The 16,211-nt window shown below is 48.0% G+C and overlaps 1 protein-coding gene across 11 annotated transcripts in view; it reads left to right on the top strand.

The window, feature by feature from the left end:
- The first annotated feature begins 4,317 nt into the window (after positions 1-4,317).
- Positions 4,318-16,211, top strand: part of TRERF1 (transcriptional regulating factor 1) — a 199,987-nt gene continuing 188,093 nt past the window's right edge. For 7 of the 11 annotated variants that reach the window (XM_068558698.1, XM_068558697.1, XM_068558695.1 and 4 more), the window contains exons 1-2: positions 5,476-5,606; positions 6,033-6,118. The gene's annotated coding sequence lies outside the window, so the exon portion shown is untranslated. Of the gene's footprint in view, positions 4,436-5,096; positions 5,175-5,345; positions 5,399-5,475; positions 5,607-5,677; positions 5,763-6,032; positions 6,119-16,211 lie in introns of those variants that run through there. The other 4 variants (XM_068558688.1, XM_068558689.1, XM_068558690.1 and 1 more) reach the window with 4 other exon arrangements.

Genomic DNA, 16,211 nt, shown 5'->3' with positions numbered 1-16,211 from the left:
TAAACTAAGAAATCAAAAATGAAGACTAATTACAATAAAAACAAACTACTTTAAAAAAAAATTTCATAGTTACTGATAACATTTCATAGTAATTGAATAAGCCTTATCAGTCTAAATTTCAGTGCTTTAAAATAGAATTATTTTACTTTTAAATTTATTTCAGACTTATTTGAAACATTTCAAACATTCAGCAGAAGTAGGGTGAACAGTATAACAGACAGCTCCACCAATTATCCGTACTTTGCTAACCTTGTTTTATTTATCTTTTGGTTTTTTGGGAGGGGGCTGGATTATTTGAAAATAAATCCTAAACATACTTTCACCCCAGATTCCTCATTATGCGTTCTAATAGATAAGAACTCAAGAAAAAATTTAACCACAATACCATTATCACATGTAACAAAATTAATAATTTCTTTTATTTTTTAATTTAAAAAAAATTAACTAATTAATTTTACTTTTGGCTGCATTGGGTCTTCGTTGCTGTGCACGGGCTTTCTCTAGTTGCAGCAAGCAGGGGCTACTCTTTTGTTGCGGTGCGCAGGCCTCTCATTACACAACAAGACTTCTCTTGTTGCGGAGCACGGGCTCTAGGTGTGTGGGCTTCAGTAGTTGTGGCACGCAGGCTCTAGAGCGCAGGCTCAGTAGTTGTGGCGCACGGGCTTAGTTGCTCCGTGGCATGTGGGATCTTCCCAGACCAGGGATCTAACCTGTGTCCCCTGCATCGGCAGGCGGATTCTTAACCACTGCGCCACCAGGGAAGTCCCATTTCTTAACATCTATATCAAGTCCACATTTTATTTCCCTGATTATCTCAAAGTCTTTTAAACAATTGGTTTATTCAAATCAGAGCCACACAGGATCTAAACATTGCATTTGGTTTACTACGCCTTTTAAAAGCCATTATTTACACACATTTGACTTTCACTTCATTTGACCAATGAAGAATGTATGGTCCCAGTTCACAGGTGGGTGAACTGGGGCCCAGAGAGGTTAAGAAACCTCCCCAAGTTCTCATTGCTGGTAGGGGCCAGACCCAGGACTTGAATTAAGGTCTGCCTAAGTCCAAAGACTCCATTCTACTTCCCCTTCAGGCTACCAGAATTTTCCCTGTGTTGCAGAGAGGCAAGAGGCCTAGTGGTTAAGAGAGAGGGTTTGGGCTCAGGTTGGCCTGGATGCAAATTGGAGCAAGTTACATAATCTCTCTGATCCTCCACTTCTGTCTGCGTCTGTAAAATAAGGTTAATGATGATGGTTTGGGGCTGATTAAATAGGAGAAAGCATGTCTAGTACTTAGCACAGTGACTGGCACATAGAAAGCACGCAGTAAACCTTAGCTATTATTCCTAGCATAAAGGAGGAGAAAGAATCACAAAATGGTTGTTTGCTTTTGTCAGTAGCTCAGGAATTGTGGTTCATCATTGTTACTACAACTTGTTTAGGATTGAGGCTGAAGGGGTGGGGCGGTTGGGAGTAGGGTGTTGATTCTGCCTGCATTGGAGAAGGAAGCCCTGGACATAAAAATTTAAGTAGGCATCCAAGGAATTCTCCTGAGACCTCAGCTAGAAAACAGTTGAACATGTCTTCTGACCTTCCACAGAGGGAAAACCAGTGGGGAGCAGACATGGTGGGAGGGAGACTTCTCAATGTTTATTCGAATTTGGAACCATGTAAATGCATTAAACCAATTCCAATAAAATGAATTGCATTTAAAAAAAAAACCCTCTTTTACCATGGGGTAAGTGCTGAGAATGGGAAAACTAGGATTTAATGACAATAATAATAGTAATAATAATAATCCCCTTACAATTTTTGCAGCCCTAGGAGGGCTTCGGTCATCTAAGTCAGGTTTTGCAGCAGGATGGGACTATTTCAGCTTGACTCTGATTTCAAAGATCTAAGGTAATATTTTAACTTTAGCTATCCTCCCTCTGACACTCATTCTAAGAGTCCAGAACCAGTGCTCCCAGATTTGGAGTTGTCTTCAAGCATATGCATTGTCAAGGGCGGAATCTATTGGCTAAGTAAGGTCTTTGCATGTACTGTCTGTGCATTTATGGGTGTTTTCGCAGTTTATTAGGTCCTAAGTTGTTTTTGATGCTAAGTAAAGACTCTGGGGCTCTGATTTTCTAGAGTCCTTGGGAAGGGAGAGGACACATAACCCCACTCACAAATAATCAAGAACTTGCCTAGACTCTGTTCTAAGGCCTTTACATAAACGAACTCATTAAAACCTCACAATAACACTACACTGCAGGCACCATTATTCTGATTTTACAGGCAAAGAAACTGAACCAAGTGAGGTGAAGTAACTTGCCTAAGGTCAGAGCCTGCACGACTAACCACTAGGCTTACTATCTCTCTGTTGGCAGTGGGCCAAGCATGTAGGGGTCCTTTGAAGGTGATGCAGGCGTCCTTGGCTGTGCAGCAGCAATACTTTAGGTCCCAAATCCTTCCTTCTAGTTTAGGACCAAGAAAGACCAGGGTGTCAATTTCCTCATTGACCCTTGGGCAAGGCACTTACTCCCTTCCAGCCTCAGGTTTCTTATCTGCCCCAGGGAGGAGTTTTAGATGAAAAGACCCCTCCTTGCATTAAGAGTGTGGGTGTGTGCTGGGGGTGGGAGGTGTAGGGGCTGAGGTTTCTGGGCGGTACTGCGCTTCTTTTCCTAGGTCTCTTGAGGAAACAGGGTGTTTGGAGGTTTTGTCCTAGTCAACTCCCTCCCAGGAGGTCGGGCCCCCAGTCAGTGATGGCGCGCAAGCTTGGCTATGCCTCCTCCGCTTGGAAAAGGGCCGCCACTGCGGCCAGCTCCGGCCAAAGCCCGGCTGCCCGGAGGTCGAGGGTGGGTCTTTTTTCCCTGAGGGAGTTAGAGCTGAGATTGTATCCTTAGGAAGGCTTCTTGGAGGTAGTGACAGTTGAGTCAAGTCCTGAAGGTCTAGCAGGAGTTAGTAAGAAGAGGTGGAGGGGGAAGCGTTACCCCCGGCCCAAACAACAGAACAAAGAAGCACTACTCGGCTTACAGTATGGGAGGAGGAGCTGTGAGAGTGAAGAGGTCTGTAGGGGCGAAATCGCGCGGGGGCTTCAAAGCTTTATTCTAAGAGCAATTGGGAGGGGTTTGAAGGAGGGTAGTCCGGAGTTTTAGAAAGACTCTTCTAGCCATTTGGGAAGAATGGGTCGGAGAGCGGCAGGAGGCTATCGTAGAAAGCAGTCGGGTTGGAAAATGACCGAGGACTGAGGAAAGTGGCGCTGGGGGGCGGAGCCGAGCATCTGAGCCTTTCTCAAACCCCACGACACTGTGCGCTGTCCCTCGACTTTCTTTGCTTATGTGGAAGGGCCCCATAAAGGGCAGGGCACCGGCCAAAAGCTCAAAGAGCGAAACAGCCCTCTTCTTTCGGGGGCTCTCTGGTCCAGGTGCCCCAGAATTGGTAGGGCTTTGCGGGAGAACTTAACGCTGCTTAAGATGGAGAACCGTTACCCCTCAAAATACACAAAAACCTCGGCCGCTTTTGGCAGCAGCCTCCTCCGCCCATGACCTCATGCTTTAAGCTCCCATATAGCCTTCCCCCGCCCTGTCCACACCCGGTGCCCGAGTGGGGGTGGGGTGAGGGGACAGTGGCGAAGGTCTGGGTAGAGGGAGCACCTTATTTATACTGCGCGAAGATTTGGGGTAAGGGGCACAACGATTTTCCCATACCGAAAAAAGCATGGTTTAACTTTCTCCTGAGCAAAAAACACTCGCTGTCTTGTGGGACCTCCCCAAGACAGATGCCCCGTACCCGGCCCGAGGTAGTCTATTTAAGCCCAACCATCTTTGGTTCACGTCTCCTTGTACCAGAGAAGCCGCCTGGAAGTGCTGGCGTCCCGGGCTGGACCGAAGGGGGGCCGCGCCTTCGAGGGACCAGGGGGCTGTCGGGCTCTCGCCCCCCTGGCGCCGCCGAGGTTTGAACCCTTGGCTTGCCTTTCAGCCCGCGCCCTGCCCCCTGCTCGCAGCTGCTCTCGGTTTGGGTGCAGCGGTTTCCCCCGCAGAGGAGGAGGAGGAGACTGCGCGAGGAGCGACTCCCTGCTCGGGTTTCCTCACCAATGCCGAGCGGCCCCAGGCGGCCCCCGGCGGCAGGCCCTCCTCCCCGGCACCACGTTCCACAGTCATGGCGCACAAGGAGGGGCGAGCGCGCGCCGCGGCGGCACCCGCGCCCCTTCCCCTCCCCTCCGCCGCCCGGTTCCGGCCCCTCTCCTAGGCAACCTCCCTCCCCGGCCTTCAGCGCCGCGGAGATGGAGACCCCTCCCCAGAGGGATGCAGTTCCAGCGCCGTTTGCAGCACCCCCTCCCCGCCCCCATCGGGGCGGAGGGATGGAGCCGCGCGCTTCGCGAACCTCCAAGCCCCTTCCCAGGAGCCTCAGCCTCTCTCCCAGCCCCACCGAAGCCGGGATGCAGCGGGGGGTAGGCGCAGACCGTTTCCCCTAAGCCCACCTAGACCTTGGCATCTTTGCAACCCCTTAAAAAATAAACATAAAACCCAAACCCCAGTCGTTAGATTGCAAAGCGCGTTACAATAACCGGGGCGGCTACGCAGGAAACAATCCTGCACTGGTCCGGGTCTCAGGCGGCAGCTTCCCGGCCACGCCACCTTCTCCCGGGCCTCGATTTTCCGGCCTCGCCAGAGAGTCTGCCACACCCCGGGGCTGACAGGTCCCGCGCGGGGCCGCAACTTGGTCCGCACCCCCTGCCCCATCCACGTCCAGAGTCTCGCCAGCCTACAAAAGGTGCAACCTCACGTACAGGCAGAGCACACAGATAAGGTCGGCAGCGCACGCCAGGGAGGCTGCGAACAATGCGCCGGGCGGCCCGCGCCGGCCAAAGCGCGGCGCCCCGGTGGACAGGGGGCGCGGGCGGGGGCCGCGGCGGAGGACCCGCCGGCCGCAGCGCTGGACACCTTACTTCCTGCTTCCCCGCCCGCGGCCAGACCCAGCTCAGCGGAGGGATATCTCTCCCCTCCTCTGTCCCTCTCTCTCTCTTCCCCCGCCTCCCCTCCTTTTTGCTTCTGCTCCCCCCGCACCACCCCGCCTTTCTCCTTTTGCAAGAAAATAATTTGACAGTCGATTTGCTGACAGGGGAGGAATTTGCATCCTGGATTAAAAAAAAAAAAAGGCCGAGAGGAGCTTGGGAACGGTTGCTAGGGGTGGGTAATGGGTGAAAAAAGGGGGCTCCGGGGAGCGGATAAGGAGGGTTAAGGGAGGGGGCGAGGGTGGGGAGCAATGCAAAAGGTAAGGCCAGGTTACAGCGGCTCGGCCCCGAGTGGGCTGCGGCCGGGGGAGGGGCGAGAGATACATATGTATTTCTGTTTCCCTAGCACACCCCCTTCCCTCTAAGCGATGGCTGAGAGGCGGTGCATGCAGATGGGGAGTAAGTTTCCTGAAGGGGAGGGTGGATGCACGCGCGCGGCCGCGCGCTGCAAATTTCCACCGGGGAGGGAGAGTGGCTGGATGCAGAGAGTTTGGAGTTGCTTGCGGCGGAGGGCAGGAAGGGGAGCAGGGCCGGGAAAGGGGGCTGGCGGGCGCTATATCTGGGAGTAAGTTTCCAGGATCAGGAGAGCCTGCACGCTTTCTCGCTAGTAAGTTTCTGGCTGGGGAGGGCGCGTGGGGAGGAGGAGAGGGAGGGGTGCATGTATATAGAAGGGGGGCAGGGGGGAGCAGATTTCCTGCGGGGAGGCTGAATGCATATGGAGAGTAGATTTCCTGAAGGGAGGGTGGAGGCGTAGACGGACCGAGTAAGTTTCTTGCTGGGGTGGTGGCGGAGGTGGTGGGTTGGTGCTCTGGAAACCCGGAGCTTCCTACCCTGGGTGGGGGAGCACGCTGTTCGCGGCGGGGGCGGGGGGCCGTGAAGGGCCAGGTTCCCTGCTGGGGAGAGGGGCTTGCATCTGGGGAGTATGTTTCCTGGCGGAGCGATATTTGTTTACAGGCTGAGGGCAGTACTGTAAGTGAGTAGCGCTTCGAGAAGGCGGCTCTGACATAAATTAATATTGAAATTACTCCATCAGCTCTGCTCGCCCCCCCATCTCACCCCCCAAGCGAAGACTGGTCTTCTTGTCGGATTGCCCATGCACTTGTTGCAGAAACAGCCAAGGTAGGCAAGAAGCTTATTAAGTTTCATTTTTTAAAAATTAGTTGGGGGATGCTCCGTGAGAAGACGGGGGAGGGGAAGAGAAAAGTAGGGGGACGGATTAGGAGAAGTGTCCCCCCACTTCTTTACTTTCAGTATGTTAGCAGGGCCTTGTCTGCTTGCCTTCTTCCCTCTTCCCTCTCTGCGCTGCAGAGCAGCCCAGCAAAGGGGGGAGGGGTGAGGTGGGCGCTCTAATTGGCAGACCCGGCTTAAAGGGGGGGGGCTTGCAACTGAAGACTGTGTTGTTATAAAGCCTTCATTATTCCAGCCAAGAAACCGCAGGACCCTAGGGATGTGCCTTTTGGGGTTTTTGACATGATGCATATGTGTATGTATACGCTCCTGAGGGCTCTTCGGGGGCTGGGTACTCCCCAGAAGTTAAAGTGGCCACCCAGATGGGAGAAATGTGTAAGAGAGTAAACCTGCCCCTTGACTCCCCAACTTCAGTTCGGGAAACTGTGAAGTTACTGCCGGTGGTCTAAAGAAATAGATGTTAAAAAAACAGCATAAAACCACCCATTCACTGGCAGAGGCCGAGAGCACCTGGCGGGCAGCCTCTGGCCAGCACTGGGCTGGAGCATGTGCGCCTGCCATCCTTAGGTTAAAAGAAAATGACTTCTGGTTCCTGCGTGTGCCTTCGACTGGCCCGTTAGAGCCAGCTTTGTGGAAACTCTTCCCCACACTAGACGCGGCTTTGGCAAGTGAACGTGTTGAAGCGGGTTGCTAACAGCATGGCCCCGGCTGTCTTGTGAAGTGCATGGAAGTGATGTTTAAGAATGACGGATCCAGGGATGGCTGAAGAGTTCTTTTAAAAAAATGCCGGCTGTTTGCACTTTTTTGCAGGCCATGGAGCAGAGCTTTAAGAAAGGAGTTTTAAGTTGTCTCAATTGGTACCAACCTTCTGCATCATAGACTGTCTCAAGAAAGCAGTCTGGTGATGGAAAATGTGGTTTTGGTGCTCGCTGGAAGGATAACAACCAGGAGTATTCAGCCCTTAACTAGTTAACCAGCCCTCTTTGCTTCTCTATGCCTCTTTTCCTGGTCCTCAGCCTACTGGTTTCTGCAGATGAGTTGTAGGTCTTGGCTGTCAGGTACCTTCATTAGGCTGGGAGCTTTATTTATTTCCTTCTTTTTCTTTTTTTTTTTTCTTTAATTGAAGTATAATTGACTTAACAGCATTGTGTTAGTTTCAGTTGCATAACATAGTGATTTGATATTTTTATACATTATGAAATGATCGCCACCATAAGTATGCTAGGAGTTTTAACTTGGCCAGGATAATTTTAGCACCAGGGATTCAAACCCAGACAAGTTTCGTAGAGTCAGGGAGTGAACACTAGGCAGTGTGGTTAACTAAAGTTAGTTAAGCTTTCTGCAGTGCTATAGACAGGCTCAATACTAGCAGGGGAGAAAATGGGTTTTAAAAAAAATGATCTCTTTACATGTCACTGATGGACAGTGGTTTGTTTTTGTTTTTTCTTTCCTTTCTGTCATCAGATTTCCAGATTGAGAATTTGATTTTTGGCAACTTGAGAGTTGAGTTAGTTGGAAATTCAATATTATTGCCACTTATCAAATGTTCCTAACTAGGCATTCGTTAAACAAATTAGCTATTATTTTTCCCCTGCTGAAAATCCGCTTCTGGTTGATATCTATGCTGGGAAGGTAAACAGAATCTTTATGTGTATTTATCCCAAGGTAAGGGAACTGTTTACATGTCTACCCTCCAAGCCAAGAGTAGTCATTCAGTTTTTTTTTTTTTAATTTATGAGATTTATTTTATTGTCTTTCTTTGGCCATTAATCAAGTCACAGTAGCTTTTTTTTTCCTCTTCTGCTGAGAATGTTCTGTGGTAATAAAGGTTTGAAGGCCCATGAATCATAATTCATTCTTTTAAAAATATTGCCAGGATTTGATTTATAGGAATTGATACCGGGAGTGACACACCTCTTTGGGCTCCGCCCTTTTAGGCATGTCCATTTTCGCCAAAGAATTGTTTAAGAAGCCAGCTTAACATGTCAAAAAAGAGCATTTCCCTTCTGCTTTATGGGCACTGAGAAGATTAATTTTGCAGGTTCCATAGTAAGCATGGGTCTTTTCACAGCTTGGTAAGCAGGCTTCCACATAGCAGGCATGTGGTAATATCACACAGCATTTATGTGAGCTTGCTGTGAAAACACTTGTTCTATGAACTGTGTGGAAAGTACTCAGTTTTGCCTCCATTAACCCACTTGGGCCTGTGGTTTTTGTCGAGATGGGAGCTTTCACTGTAAGAGAGGGGACAGACTGTAGTGTTCTTTGCTGCTTATATAATAAAATGTGTGGTCACAGAAACAAGCTTACTTAAAATTCTTTTTCTCCTACTCTGATGGGTGGATTGGTCATAATAATTGAAAGCATCAGAGGTTTTTTTTTGGGAAAGTCTGAGGATTCTCCGTAAAGTTGATTAATCAGAACATGTTAAAATTGTGTTCAGCAGTTGGCTCAGTTTACAGTATTTGTAAAATGACAAAGAACTTTTAAGGTGGTTTTATTCTCAAGGCAGGAGCACAGCGTCACTGGAAGAAAAAGTGGGGAGGGTATCAGTGTCTAGCCATTTCTGGACTTCAGAGTTTTTATCTTAAAAACGCATGGTTTGATCCGTGAGTTCCATCCATGTCTGAAATTCTGTGACTCAGTCTTGTGAAGAAAAGTCTCAAGAGATCTCCACAGTCTGTCTCTTCCTGGGCCAACGGCCAAATTGCCTCATGGACTTGGGTGAGTTGATTAACTTCTCTTTTTGTCTTCTCGTGGAGAGAGTGGATTTACACCTTGGCATTCCAAAAAGGACTCTTGAGCGGCCTGGTAATCTTGACCGTCAAATGCAAGAAAATGCTTATGAAAGTCTGCCACCGTCTTGGGAAAAAAAAAAGAGTGCATGGTTGAGTCCCAATTATACGTGCTAATAGAGAGTGGGGCATATAATCCCAGGCACCAAAAATAATTTCAGTTCATCTTGGAAGTTTTCCCCTCCAGCCAGTTGGTTCACCTGCCTAATTATGCCTGGTCAAGTCTAAGGTTAATTGAGCTGTTAATCCCAGGCAGCAGGGGGAGGTAGTCTTGGGAGGAGTGGGAGACCAGAAAGCCTAGTGTGGCTTTACTCACTTTTCTGTGGAGAATTCACATGTGGGTAATTGGGATTTGGTCGTATATTTGTGATAAGGTTCAAAATAGTGATATTGTATTACTGTCACTTCTGGGATATCATATATTTCACCACGGGCACTTTTGGAGGAAAAGCTCCTGATGTTTTTATTGACTTTGAGCATTGACATGAGAAGTAAGGATCCAGACAAGTGGCTCAGACCCCAGGCAGTAGAGATGGGTGCTGATTGCTCTAAAAGCAGTTGACTTCAGCTTGTTTTATTTCTGACTTCATAAAACTGTGTGATTTAGGGAGGAGAATCAGCTGGAATCTTGTGGATTAATAATATTTCTGAATTTGCATGTTGGAGGGGAACCAATGAAATAAAAGGGAAACTAAAACATAGTTGATTTCCTTTGCGGGGAGAGGGAGACAAGAGCAGCTGGAGTCCAGATATTGGCATGTTTTTCAGCAAGGATACTGTGGCATCTTAAGGAATAGCAGAGTCCTGGTAACATGAGTTTGATCCCATGGCTCTCTTCTGGGTTAAAGAAAATACACACCAAAAAGCTTCTGTGGTATTTTCTAAAGATGTTTAATTTCTCAAGGCAGCTGCTTATAGGGTCTTCTGGTTAATTGGGGTTTACTGAAGAAACACGATTTTTACTTTTTCCTCATGGAAGACAACAAGCTGGGGATGAGTGGAGTATACTGAGCTATTGGGCTGTTGGTTTAGCAACATTAAAAACATACTTTTTTGACAGAGAGGAAGAGGAAAAAGAACTTGTGTACCTAAATGGTAACCAAGGGCTTGTAGGAGGTTAACAGTTACTTTCATGCTGTGACTGGATCTGGTTTATTCATGCATACATTTGGCAGCTACTTATTGAGCACCTACTATTTGCTAAGCACTGTGTTACCGCTCTGGGTATACACTGATAATTAAAAGACATAATAATCAAAAAAAAAAAAAAAGAAAAGACATAATAATCATCTTCCTCTACCCATCCACCGCCTAGCCTATAGTCCAGAGGGGAGGCAGACATGTAAAGAAATATATCTTGCAAAATGTGGTAAATGCTCAGATGAAACCACAGGGAGCAGTGACCTGCAGTTACTTAGTTAAAGTAGCCTAGAAAAGCCTCTCTGAGGATTGGGGGTGGGGGAAGACAGAGAGCATCAGGCAGAGAGAGGAGGGCCTGTGTGGAAGGACTTTGGCCTTGGGGTGGGGGGGACTAAAAAGAGGCACAGGTGGACAAGGGGGCAGGTGGAGAGGGCAGCATGAGATGATCGTGCAGGTCTCGGGGCCTTGGAAAGGTTTGGCTTTCATTTGAAGGGTAGTGGGAAGCCACTGGAAGTTTGCAGTGGGAAGTGACACCCCCTAACTCGTGTTTAAAGGGGGTGGCATTGGTGGAGAGGGCAGGTGTGGAATTGGGGAATGCAATAAAAAGGCATTTGGAGCAGGCCAGGTGGGGAGGTGACAGGAGGTGAATGCAGGGGAGCAGGTGGGTGTGAGATGCTTATTAGAGGTAGAATGGGCAGGGCTTGCTGATGGATTTGGTGGAGGTTGGGGAGGAGGAATCTAATAACTGAGGTTTCTGACTGAGCAGTTGGGTAGATATGGGTGGTGCTCTTTGCTGAGATGGGGGCGAGGGAGAGTCTCGGGGAGCAGAATCAAGCGATTTCAGTTTGGACACCGCTAAGTTTGAGATGCCTGTTAGACTCAAGGTCGAGAAATTAAGCTTGCAGTCTGATATAATGTCCAGCGCCAGAGGTATGGCCAGGCAGGAGATAAAAATGTGGGAACCATCAACTAAGGGGTGGTATTTAAATCCAGGAGACTGGATGAGGTGCTCTAAGGAGTCTGTTGAGAGAAGAAAAGGCTGTGTGTGTGTGTGTGTGTGTGTGTGTGTGTGTATGCGTTGGGTCAGGGTGAGTGTTAAATGTTTCATGAGTTTAAGGTCAGAAAAGTCACCACTGGATGTGGCAAAATGGAAGCCATTATCGACTTTGCAAAGAACAGTTTGAGTGGAGCAATGGATTGGGTGAGAGCAAGATCAGAGGGGTAGGGAGGGGAATAGGAAGTGAAGAACTGGGAGTAGCATGTGTAGACAACTTTGGGGCAAAATTTGACTGTGAAAGGGGGGCAGAGAAATGGAGGGGGAGCTTGGAAGCACATGTGTGTAGAGGGAAGGGTTTTGGGGGCGGTGCTGCTGGTCTGTGTGTGTGATGATGGGAAAGACTAGTGGAGAGGGAGGGATTGGTCAAGAGCAATGGGTTGGGTCACCTGAGCAAAAGCCATTGAGAAAGTCTGTGGGGAAGATCTGGCCTTGGCTGGGGGAGGAACACTTCCTTCATGATGACCGGAGGGAAGATCCAAGAAGAGTGAAGGTGCAGGTGAGGGAAGGGTGGGGAGCAGTGCTGGGGCACAGGCGCTCTGTCTCTACAGGCTGAGGCCGCGCTAGCCTTGGGCAGGGGTTTGGGCTCGGGCTTTGACACCAGCCAGAGACGACAAGGGTTAAGACTGCATCAGAAAATTGTACTGCATTTTTCTGAACATTTGACTGCATTACTGAGCAGTACAAAGGAAAGACCGGATTCTTTCGCTTGGGGAAAAGAGTCTTCAGTTAAAGTAATTTGGCCCTTACATTAGATTTATTTGAAAACTATGATTGGGAGAGACATCTGTGATTTGCAGCCCTGTTCAAAAGTTGGTGGCCACTGTGTTGTACGTTTTGAGCAAGGAAAAAAAAAAAAAAAGGCGAAAGGGCTGCTTCTACTTCAGGCGGCCTTTCACAAAAATAGGCCATAGACTGCCCTGCTTGCCCTGGTGGCCCCAACGATGGGGTCTGTATGGCAGGTGAGTGGGTGAGCAGAGAGTCGGAAGACCTGGGTTGGGGTCCAGCCCCGTCGTATGGCTCTGGACAAGTCAGCCTCCGAGTCTGTCTCCGCATCTGTAAAAAGAGGGTGATACCATCTGTCGCCTCTTCTCCGAGAGTTGTGAGGACTGAATCAGATAATGTACGCAAAGTGCGATGTAAACTGTAAGAGGCATCGCACACAGGCGGCAGCGAGGTGCAGTGATCTTCAGCCGGATCTCCTTTTAGATGTGAAACCTGACAACCAATGAAAAACTGCCGTGAGTTCCCTAAGGCTTCTGCTAAAAACCCCGTTCACCGTGTCTACTCTCACTCTTGTTCCCTCCTTGTAAGCACTTTCTCTTTGGGGTTTTCAAGTCCTCTGTGATTTCTTTCAGCGAAACTGGTCTTACTGCTGGAAGGCTGGCATCAGAAAAGCTGGCTGTGAAATGCCAGTCTGTATAGGTTCACACTCTGATTCCATATATAGAATTTGAGACCTGCCCACTCAAAGGTCCAAATGAACTTGGTTTGTGAGCTTGGTGCAGGGGAACCTTGAACCCACCCAAGAATCCCAACTGTGGTCCAGTGGTCTTAGCAGTGATTCATTTGCCTTCCAAGTTTGTTTTGCAAATGAGAACTGTTCTATAAAGCTGAGTCTATCTTACAGTCCTTAGCCTTTAGTCTTACTGTGTATGCTGGAAAGTCATTTCTAGTTTTAAAAAGCAACCAATGCTTTTTACTAATTGGACTCTGGCCTCTGCCTAAGAGGGTGATGCTTTATTTATTTATTAAAATTAATTTTTACTATGAAAAAACGTTAAACACACACAAAAGCAGACAGACTAGTATAATGAACTCCGTTGTGCCCATCACCTAGATTCAGCAGTTAGTGAGATTTTGCACACCTGTGGATAAGAGGACTTCTTCCTGTATTTGTAAAATAAACACAAGTTATCAGTTTTGAGAGATCAGTGGAACTGATATCAGTTTGGTTTCATAGAGAGGGAAAATAACGAAAAATCAGAGAGTGAGAGAGGAAATGGGTGACGTCATTGTAATAACCAGTGTTTACATAGCATGTTATGGGTCCAAAGCCTCTTTGGCATGTCTTATTTTAACTGTCTTGCAACAACCATAGGAGGTAGATATTATTTTCATTTTACAGCTGAGGAAAGTGAGGCTCAAGAAGTAGAATTGAAAAAATATAAGTAAGTGATTAACCCAGAGTCACATGTCCAGCGAGCATTCAGAGCCCTAGTTTAATGCCAGAATTTGAATGGTCTCCAAATTTTGTGCACTCTCAGATAATGCTATATGGTATTCAATAAGAGATGTGGTACAGAATATATGCAAAGGATCATGGAGACCAAGAAGATCATCTGGGAATTTGGGGCTTAGAACTCAGCGACCTTAGCTGGAAATACTCAGATGATTTAAGCATGTTTTGGGCATTATATTTGTCAAAAAGTTGAATTGTCTGGCTCGTGCTGGAGCACACAGCTTTAAGGCTGCTTCAAAATGAAAGCCCAAACTTGACTTTAACAGATCTAGTGGCTATTCTTCATTAGCCTCCTACTCTCAGCCCTGTCCCCTCTGTGGAGCCCCTCCGTGGTCATTTCTAGAGATTGTGGCCTTTAGTCTGCAGGCTCTGGCTTTGAACACACGGGGCCTAGAGCAGGTTACCACCTGGGTGAGGCTTCCTGAGGGCCCCCTAGGGTTCTTTGTCGTTACAGAGGCTATAACAGAGGCTTCTCTGAGAGCCTCTCCTCATCTTTGGGAAACCGCCTCCAACCCAGCTTCTTTGGAACATTTTTTAAAAAAGAAAAAGAAAAAAGAATGGAGTTGATGCCCAAGGAGTTGGGTTTTTTGGGGGTTTTTTTAATCTTTTTTTTTTTTTAAACATCTTTATTGGAGTATAATTGCTTTACAATGGTGTGTTAGTTTCTGCTGTATGACAAAGTGATCAGCTATACCTGTACATATATCCCCATATCCAAGGAGTTTTAATAGGAGTGTCATTTGAGTTCCCTCTGTGGTCATCACAATGGAAGATACCAAACTCTCTTAAAATTCAACTGAAGGCTACCCGTAATGAACTGATTCTCAAGTGCTGGGACTTGTTCACTTCTCTGTTTTAGTTGGGTGAACACACGTGAGCTGAGGGGTTTTCAAGGGGAGCCGGTGTAGGTAAGGACATTCAGTGGCCTCTTTCCTTTTGAAGAGTCTGAGCTTCTTTAGAGACCAGCATGGAATTCCAGCAATTTCACTGTGCACATACTCATTCCTTAAGTCTTTCTTGAGGGCTCTGTGTGCCTGGTCAGGGGCCAGACTGGGGGGTGGGCTAGAGGGGGGATGCCCTTGGGCTCCTGCAGCCCTTGGCTCACAGGGCTGTTGTCATCCTGACCACTGGGCGTGTCCTTGACTCTTTCTAGACTGCCCTGGGAGGGCAGAACTGGGTCATCACTCAATTTTGCACCCCCATCACCTAGTACAGAGCCTGGCGCTAGTTAGTACAGTATAAATGCTTACAGCTCCTTTGTTGCTTTGGTTTTGCCTCTGGTTCTCTCCCCATCGGTTCTCGTTGGAGGGAGAAATCCGGGCCTCTCTGCCACCAGGGTCAGCTCTTGCAGCCGCTGAAGGAGACCAGACTGGAGAAATGTTTCCTTCCCCCTTGCCTTTCTGGCCTGGCAGCCTTTAGCTGGGGTGGTTTAACTCAGATGCAAATGTGGCCCCATCCCCCATCTCTTTTAATAAGTGACATTTTGTTGAATCACTTATTCAAGGCCTTATCTATATTTCTGTCTGTGCTGGCTTAGTCAAAATAGGAAAGAGTGAATATTAGATTCCTTCGCCCATCCCCTCCTCCCTCCCCTTTAAGCAACTCTACGTAAGATTCCTGATAGGGGAGGGGTGATGTGTCCTTGAAGTAGTAAAAGCTGCCTGCAGAAAAAATGTGGAGGGCTTTGACTTGTAGCGAATGCTGTTTTTCAGCAGCTGTGATTTTTCCATTTTTCTTTTTCTTTCTGTTTTGATTAGTGGAACTCATTGTGCTCCGGGGTTGGGATTGCGTTGGGGGAGGGTGCAGAGGGAACAACATTTACTGGGAGAGCTCAAGTTGGGGGGAGGAGGAAGGAGAGAAGGGATTTATTGAAAATATATGTCTACTTCTGCTGTGATAAAGCAGCAGGCATGTAAAAATGCAACCGGGAAATCATTATTGTGGTAATGTAGGCAGAGCTCTGCTCTCTCATTAACGGAGCTTAGCCCACGTGGAGGAGGGGCTGCCTGGCTGCTTTGAGGGTTGGGGTATTCAGTAATAGCGGAGACTCAGGGGATTGTCCCCATCCCCCAGTGCTCACCCCCTCCAGCTGCCTTCTCCTTTCTTTCTCCAGTCAGTTTGTAACCTTTTAAAGGCCGCTTGTTGGATTTCATGGTCTCCTTCCTCACCCCTGCCACCCCAAAATGCCGTGAGAACTGTTTAATTTTTAAAGTTAGAGGGAATTAAAATACATTTTCCCTTGGGGACTCGAGGAGATTTTTGGCAACACATTGTGAGTCAGAGATTGGATTATACCCCTTGCATCCCAGGGAGCATCACGAAGAGCCGACTTAGGGGCTCAGGAATTTGCATATGCCGTGGGGTACCGAAGTGAGGGTTCCACATCGCTTTAGGAGCGGTAGCTACTGCTTATAGACAGCTTACTGTGTGGCTGGCCTCGTGCAGATGTGTCAGGCATTTCATCTGCACAACAATTGTAAGAGGCAGATGTGATGCCTACTTTACACTTGAGGAAACCGAGGCTTCGAGCATTTCAGCAACGTGTTTAAGGACATTCAGGGGCTACGTTGCCCAGCTGGTCTCCAGACCTAGTACTGACTCCAAAGACTGGCTCCTGATCACTAGGCTATGCTGCCTTTAAAAATTGGCTAGTCACCTTCCTTGTATAGGTCTCTAGATTCTAGGAACTTGGGGAAAATAGAGCCACCCCAAGGCCTGCCAATGACAGTTAAGGGTACAGTGCTCAGGACAGTCATGAGAACCTTTCCCGAGCTCCTGGACAGAGCCGTCATT

This window comes from Eschrichtius robustus, chromosome 12 (genome assembly GCF_028021215.1).
Source record: "Eschrichtius robustus isolate mEscRob2 chromosome 12, mEscRob2.pri, whole genome shotgun sequence".
Classification (NCBI taxonomy): domain Eukaryota; kingdom Metazoa; phylum Chordata; class Mammalia; order Artiodactyla; family Eschrichtiidae; genus Eschrichtius; species Eschrichtius robustus.
Note: the sequence above shows the minus strand (reverse complement) of the source record. Positions and strands in the feature narration are given on the sequence as shown.